Raw genomic sequence first — 7503 nt, 5'->3', positions numbered from 1 at the left:
ATGGCTTTGTTTTTGCTTAGTTTAGCCTAAAAGTCAATCCGTCGTAACTAACGATTGACTTTGCGATAAATCACGAATGGTCCAGTGAATTGTCGAATCAAAAGTAGTTATTTGTTGGTATTTATGTGGGTAATAAACCCCTAAAAGGGTTCCCCCTGATCACCACTATAACTAGTTCAAATGTCGAGTCAAACGTATACTTAAAAAGTCAACAGAAAGCCATTTTTGCGATTCTTGCATAATCTGTAATGTAGGTGATATGTAACCTGTTTGAACACTCATAAAACATGATAATAAGTATACTAACTTGTCTAAGCTCGTTTGATTCGGCCATTTGCTATATTGACCCGGTTCGGAGCCGAATGTCGCAAAAGTTTGAATTTTGCTTTGACTTCAGTTCTGACCCGTTTTAGTGCAATGTAGATATGCCTTAGGACTCTCTTAGGACCAGGTCACGTGATGGTATCACCCTCTGTGACCGGTTCGTTGTTTGTCCGAGTCTTTTACGCATTTCCGTTAATTGCTTAAAAGTTGACAGTAACGCCCTTTTCAAAATAACACGAGTATTTCGGACACGTGAAGGGACCATAACCTTGCTTACTAAATTCTAAGCATGTCCCTAAAGTTTCACGCCAATCCGAGGTCTAGAATAGGAGTTATGCTAAATAGCGCAATTAAAGGAAACTTTTGTAATAAATGGCGCGATTAGCATAACGCCTACCTAAACCAAGATTTCGACACCAAACCTTTTACTCACTGTTGTAAAAGAATATTTTGGGATTTTTAAAGACTTTTAATTAATTTTAACCTGCTCATAACCTGCGGTTATGGCTACGGTTCGGTAAATACCGAATATGCCATTTTCGGCCAAAACTTGAGTTCTACAAGGTCTTTTGACCCGATTCTAGTTGCTACTGATTTTAAATAATAAATAAAGTATTTTGAACTTTATAAACTGATCGGGAAACTCAGATTTCCTATAGAACTCAGAAACCTCTTTTATAATCTTTAAAAAGACCGAAATACCCCTTCGGGGCATAAAATAAACTTAAACTCGTTACGGGCATCACGGAAGGTATCCTACTGATACCACAACCTCTTTAAGGCATATTGACTTAGGAAACAAGTGTAGGACTCTTACGGTTACCCGTTGCGCCTATTGCGCGCACGGTTCGGCGTTTGTAACTAGTTCACATAAATTAGCCGATACGGGTCAAACCATATTGTTTTGACCCCAAAATCCAGAGTGTGAATATTAAACCCATATAAAACAAGCCTTCAAACTTGTTGGGTCAGAATCACATTCCATTCCCGGTTTTCGCCTTTCACGCGATTAAACCGTATCTATCCTTTGAAACTGACCGGTCTAGGCTACGGCTAATATAAAGACCCGTTAGGATTCTAATAGGTTATTTTAAAACCTTCGTTCCAGATTAGGAGACCAGTAAAAGATATCTGTGATTTAATCAATAAAGGACTATACTTGCAAAGGTAAATACTTTTAACTTATTTTCCGTTATAGGGGCTTGGGTTACGGTATATATAAAATACCGCTTGATCGAGCATCAAATCTTCCATCGTTTGGTGGTTAATTGAATAATTTGATCGGCTCGTTTAAACAGTCTTGTTACTTAAAAGCCTTTGGGGGGTTAATGACCATGTCACGGATATCCTTGGCAGCATTTTACGAAATGGCCATGACCTTGACATTCGGGTGTAGGCGTACACCCGGCATTATGTCCATAATTATAAAGGCATAGCCGTTGGTTACCCGCCACGGTGTTATATGCTATGTGGTGTGTCTATTGATCTTTAACCCGGACTAGATCCGGGCTACCGAACGCAAAAGGAACATGTAATTCGTTCACAAGATTATAATATTAAATAATTCTCCCAAGTTATAAAAGAGTTTGTGCCTTGTGCATTCAAATCAATTTTAATAAACATTTTACAAAAGTGTCGGTTGAATGTATTTACCAGTGTAAACTGACGTATTTTCTCAAAAAGATTAAATGCAGGTACTAAACGTAATCGGCTGGCTATAGCTCCTTAGCATCTTAAAGAGTCTCGCAAGCTTTTGATGCCTTGTCTGTTGAACAATACTTTTTATTATTTTGATCCCCCTGTGGATACCATTCGAATATTTGTGATACATTTGATATTACAATCAATGGTTGAATTATATTTATCTTTATGCTTCCGCTGTGCATTCATATAATTGTGTGGTTTGCCTATATTGTTGCCAACTACGTCAAGGTAATCCCCCACCGGGCCCACCGGTGATACACGTGGAAATCGGGGTGTGACAGATACGTGAAGCATTGTCGTCGCCCCCAAGCAGAAAAAAATAAAAGAAGTTTTATTGAACGAGACCGGCGCGCGGCACACGATCGTTTGATGAAAGATTATTTTGATGAGGCACCGACATTTTCGAACGAAATGTTTAGGCGTCGTTTCCGAATGAGTAAGCGGTTGTTTCTACGCATAGTCGACGACTTGGAATCCAACTACGATTATTTTAAACAAAAAGCGGATGCGAGAGGGGCACTTGGATTTACCGGTATCCAAAAGTGTACGTCGGCGTTACGAATCCTTGCTTATGGAAACACAACCGACATCAACGACGAGTATCTAAAAATGGCCGAGAAAACAACGCGAGACAGCTTGGAGCATTTTTGTCGCGGTACAATTCCTATAGTTTACTTTTTTTTAAAAAAAAAAAAAACGACGAGTATGTTTACAATTTTTTTTGAAGCTTATGTTTGTCTATGTTTTTTATAAATGTATTATTGATGTGTATGGTGCGCGTTATCTTAGAACGCCCACATGGGACGACTTTCAAAAGATCTACGAGGTACATACGGCGGAGCATGGTTTGCCTGGTATGATCGGGAGCATAGATTGCATGCATTGGCGTTGGGATAACTGCCCGACCGCATGGCGAGGCCAACACACACGGGGTAACCAAAAAGGACCCACTATTATTCTTCAGGCGGTGCTTCACGGGACCTTTGGGTTTGGTCGGCTTACTTTGGCGTGGTCGGGTCATGCAATGATATCAGTGTTTTTGAACAATCTCCGTTGTTAGAGGAGTGGATTTCTGGCAAAGCTCCAAAAGCGTCGTTTTACGCAAATGGAAACTACTACCCTCATGGATATTATTTGAGCGACAAAATTTATCCTAGGTATTCGATTTTCGTGAAGACGTTTAGTGATCCTATTGATGAAAAAAGAGCATACTTAAAAAGGTTCAAGAGTCTTCACGAAAAGACATTGAGAGATGCTTTGGGGTTCTTAAACAACGCTGGCAATATTTGAGAAATCCTTGTCGTGCATGGAACAAGCAAAAAATGAGAGATGCTATGTACGCTTGTATAGTCATGCACAACATGATTTTGGAAGACGAAGGAAAGACGATATGCAAGAATTATGTGACAGAAGCCGTTCAAGAGGACCATCCACAGGCGTCAATGGAAGAAAGAGTGAATAATGCGCGATAGTTGCGTTACAAACCGTACCATTCCCAGTTAATGGTTGATTTGGTACACCACGCATGGTCGGTTCGGTATGTACTACCTGCGGGAGAGGAAGAAACGGAGGACGAGGAAGACGAAGTTGGCGAGGGTGAAGAAAGCGAAGACGAAAACTAGTGTTTTTTTTTAATTTAATCGGATTTTAATTTTTTTTATTTCTAGTATTGTATTTTTTTAAATTTAATGAAGTATTTAAAGTTTAAAAAAAATTGTGAAATGATTGCATGGGCTTTATTGGAATAATGCCCCACTACGCCATTTTTGAAATAATGCCCCATGCTGACTGGACTGCCACGTGTCGAATAATGCCCCATGGTAGGGGCATTATTTTGTTTCACCACTACACATGGTCTAATAGGCAACCAGTATGAACACTCTTGTTCCATGATTTACAGCTTCTTTCTGAGGGTTCTAATTATGAAGAGTGCATTCACAATCAGGGTAACATTTTTTTTTTAAATTTTCTATCGAGGAAATATATTATGTAAAAAATTTCAATCATGGAAATATGCAATCGTCGACTAGCATGTGATCTGGCTATGATGGTGTGTAGTGTGTTTTTGACATCTAATTGGATTTTAACGATAATTTTTCATATGACCTGACACATCACTAGAATTTATGGTATCGTCGAATACATTTTCATATATGTTTATGGAATTTTATACAACCTCAAACACACCTCCGCTTGCTTCTTGAACACGTAAACATCCCTCAAATCAGCCATGGTCGTCGATTCCTTCCCAACACCGGTCATCAATAGGGCTGTTCAAACCACTCGTCGCTCGTTGCTCGCTCGCTGCTCGTTCAGAAATTGCTCGAAAACTGCTCGTTCGATTTGACGCTCGGTTGTAAACGAGCCGCTCTGCTCGGTTCGGTTGTAAACGAGTCAAACATAAGCAAAAGTCCGCTCGGCTCGGTTCGGCTCGAATTATTATTTTTAATTAGTATACATATACATATACACATACATATATAAACATGTATATACACAAATATAAATTATACATATATATATATACACACACACCTATATATATACACACATACATATATATATATATATATATATATATATATATAGGATAAGGATCATGTGAGAAGTAGTAGGCTATTTGAGAAACTTGAGAAGCATTCTGGACCACACGTTTTCCTTAAGCAAAAAAAAAAATGAAAAAAAAAATGTAAAAAAAAATGCAAAATTTTTTTTTTGAAAAATCGCAGGTTTTTCTTTAAGAATTTAATTTTTTATTTTTTTTTCAAATTTTTTTTTTTGGGATTTATACACATGTGTATATTGTTAATCTTTTTAACTATACATATATGTATATTGTCAATTATACATATATGTATATACATGTTTAAAATTGAAAAATAAGTGTTATTTAGGGTTTAGCATTAGTATTTAGGGTTTAGCATTAGGGTTTAGGGTTTAGCTTTATGGTTTATGGTTTAGCTTTAGGGTTTAGCATTAGGATTTAGCATTAGGGTTTAACATTAGGGTTTAATAATTGTATTTAGGGTTTAGCATTAGGGTTTAGCTTTTGGGTTTAGCATTAGGGTTTAGCTTTAACTTTTGGGTTTAGCTTTATCTTTTGGGTTTGCATCAGGGTTTAGCATTAAGGGTTTAGCTTTAGGGTTTAGCATTAGGGTTTAGCTTTAGGGTTTAGAATTAGGGTTTAGTTTTAGGGTTTAGCATTAGGGTTTAGAATTAGGGTTTAGCTTTAGGGTTTAGGGTTTAGCATTAAGGTTTATCTTTAGTGTTTATGGTATAAGGTTTAGGATTTATAACACATATTTTTTCAATTTTAAACATGTATATACATATAAGTATAATTGTCAATATACATATATGTATAGTTAAAAGATTAACAATATACACATATGTATAAATCCCAAAAAAATTTAAAAAAAAATAATAAAAAATTTAATCCTTAAAGAAAAAGCTGCGATTTTTCCAAAAAAAAAAAAAAAAAAAATTTGCATTTTTTCACTTTTTTTTTTTGCATTTTTTGCTTAGGGAAAATGTGTGGTCCAGATTGCTTCTCAAGTTTCTCAAATAGGGTGGACTTTTCTTAGGATCCCTACCTTATATATATATATATACACTTAAATATAAATTAAGTTTATAGTTTATAGTTTATATATACCACTCTGTTATATTTTTGTCCACTATATACAAATTTACAACTATATCTATACGTACTAGCCTAATCACGCCAATAAAACAATTAATATCAAATCTAAAAGTTAAACCCTAAACCGATAAACGACAGTCGGCTCTCAACGTCATTGTTCGTGCAATATGATTATCGCCTCATCGGCCATAACATTGTAATTCATAAGAAAAATATATGCCATGAAATATGCCTATTTCTAAAGACGTAAAAACTTGAGACCCAACATTGTCACTATCTCTCTCAACAAATTTAAATCCGTCGACACGGTTGTCCATATCGCTCGAACTTCGCTCGACGCTCGCTCGGAATATTTATTGCTCGGAAACTGCTCGCTTGATTTGAGACTCGGTTTTAAATGAGCCGCTCCGCTCGGTTCGGTTCGTAAACGAGCCAAGCACGAACAAAAGTCCGCTCGGTTCGGCTCGACTCGTGAACAACCCTAGTCATCAATCACCACAAGCATCTTTATTACCATATTGCAAACCATGGTCATGGAAACACGGAAAATTTGATCCAAATACAAGATTAGAGCATAATATGAATAACAAACTGAATCAATTGGTAATGTTTCGATTCGCATATCTTAATAGCTTTCGCTCGGTGATTCAAGCAGTTCACATACCGAATCAATTGGAAGTTTATAGTTCTACATGAATAACAAACCCTACAATCAGTAGACATAGCTCCGTGCAAAATAAATGAGAAAAGTGATAGGAATTAGGAAAATACCTGGCTGGATCGATAGGGGCAAGAGCTGCGAGTGCCTATGCAAGGGTTTGTTTGTGAGTGTGGTTCCGATAGTGAACGGGGAAAAGATTTGAGGGGTGGCCAACTTTTGTGCAGGTACAGAGAATTTTTTTTATTTGTTAATTATAAGGGTATTTTGGTCATTTAACAATACTTAACCAAAAAATTCTAACAGTGTTAGAAATTTGGACTCAAATGGTTAAGGAAAATGCTTATAGGGACTCAGGTCGTTAAACTTTTTGCTTTTGGACTCAACTAGTTAAAACTCATAAAACACAGGGACTCAAAAAGTAATTTACCCTAAAATGTATTTATTTTTGGAACACCATATTGCTGATAAAATTATCAATGAATATTATTGATCACTAACTCAAACTAGATCTAAAAACTAACCATTGTTTGAAGACTGGCCACTAAATTAAAAAAAAAAAAACAAAAAACAAAACCAAAAACAAACCAAACACTTCAATTGAAATGTCGCAGTTATTCATTTAAATAAAGTTCACGTTCACTTACATGCGCGTAGCCCAACTCATCTCGTGTTTGATGGTAGGCTCAGAGCCCATTACCAATGAAAGCATAGTAAATGTTTTAAGGATAGCTAACAGGGTAGATGCAGTGGCGGACCCAGGAATTTTTCTATGGGGGTGCGGAACATTTTTAAAAATTTTAGGCTCCTAGGTATATGAGTAAAAAAATCGGTTCGTATCGGGTCGAGTCATGTAAAACAAACGAACATCAAACTAAATTTATATAATAATCAAAAACATGTAAACTTTGTTACAAACATAATTAAAACGTCGACGCCCTACGGGTTTTCATTTTTTGAAATCTATCCAAAACATCTTTAAAACTAATTTTTTAAACAATTCTTTCTCTATATAACATAAGTTCATTGCTCCATAACCTAATGTTTCAATTTTAATTTTCAACTATTGAAGCCTAGAAATCATAACGTTAGTTGTAATCACCCTAAAAATATATAAACAACATAATCACCCTAAAAATAATCAAAACAACCATAAACAATGTCAAAACACACA

At 36.1% G+C, this 7503-nt stretch overlaps 1 long non-coding RNA gene across 1 annotated transcript; it reads right to left on the bottom strand.

Annotated features, from left to right (window-relative positions):
* Window positions 1-5756: 5756 nt before the first annotated feature.
* LOC110906115 lies at window positions 5757-6629 on the bottom strand. The gene is made up of 2 exons (XR_002573673.2): window positions 6443-6629; window positions 5757-6359 (listed from the first exon to the last, which is right to left on the bottom strand). It is a non-coding gene; the product is annotated as an uncharacterized LOC110906115 (long non-coding RNA).
* Between the last annotated feature and the right edge of the window lie 874 nt (window positions 6630-7503).

The sequence above is a fragment of the Helianthus annuus genome, chromosome 14 (genome assembly GCF_002127325.2).
Source record: "Helianthus annuus cultivar XRQ/B chromosome 14, HanXRQr2.0-SUNRISE, whole genome shotgun sequence".
In the NCBI taxonomy this organism is placed as follows: domain Eukaryota; kingdom Viridiplantae; phylum Streptophyta; class Magnoliopsida; order Asterales; family Asteraceae; genus Helianthus; species Helianthus annuus.
Note: the sequence above shows the minus strand (reverse complement) of the source record. Positions and strands in the feature narration are given on the sequence as shown.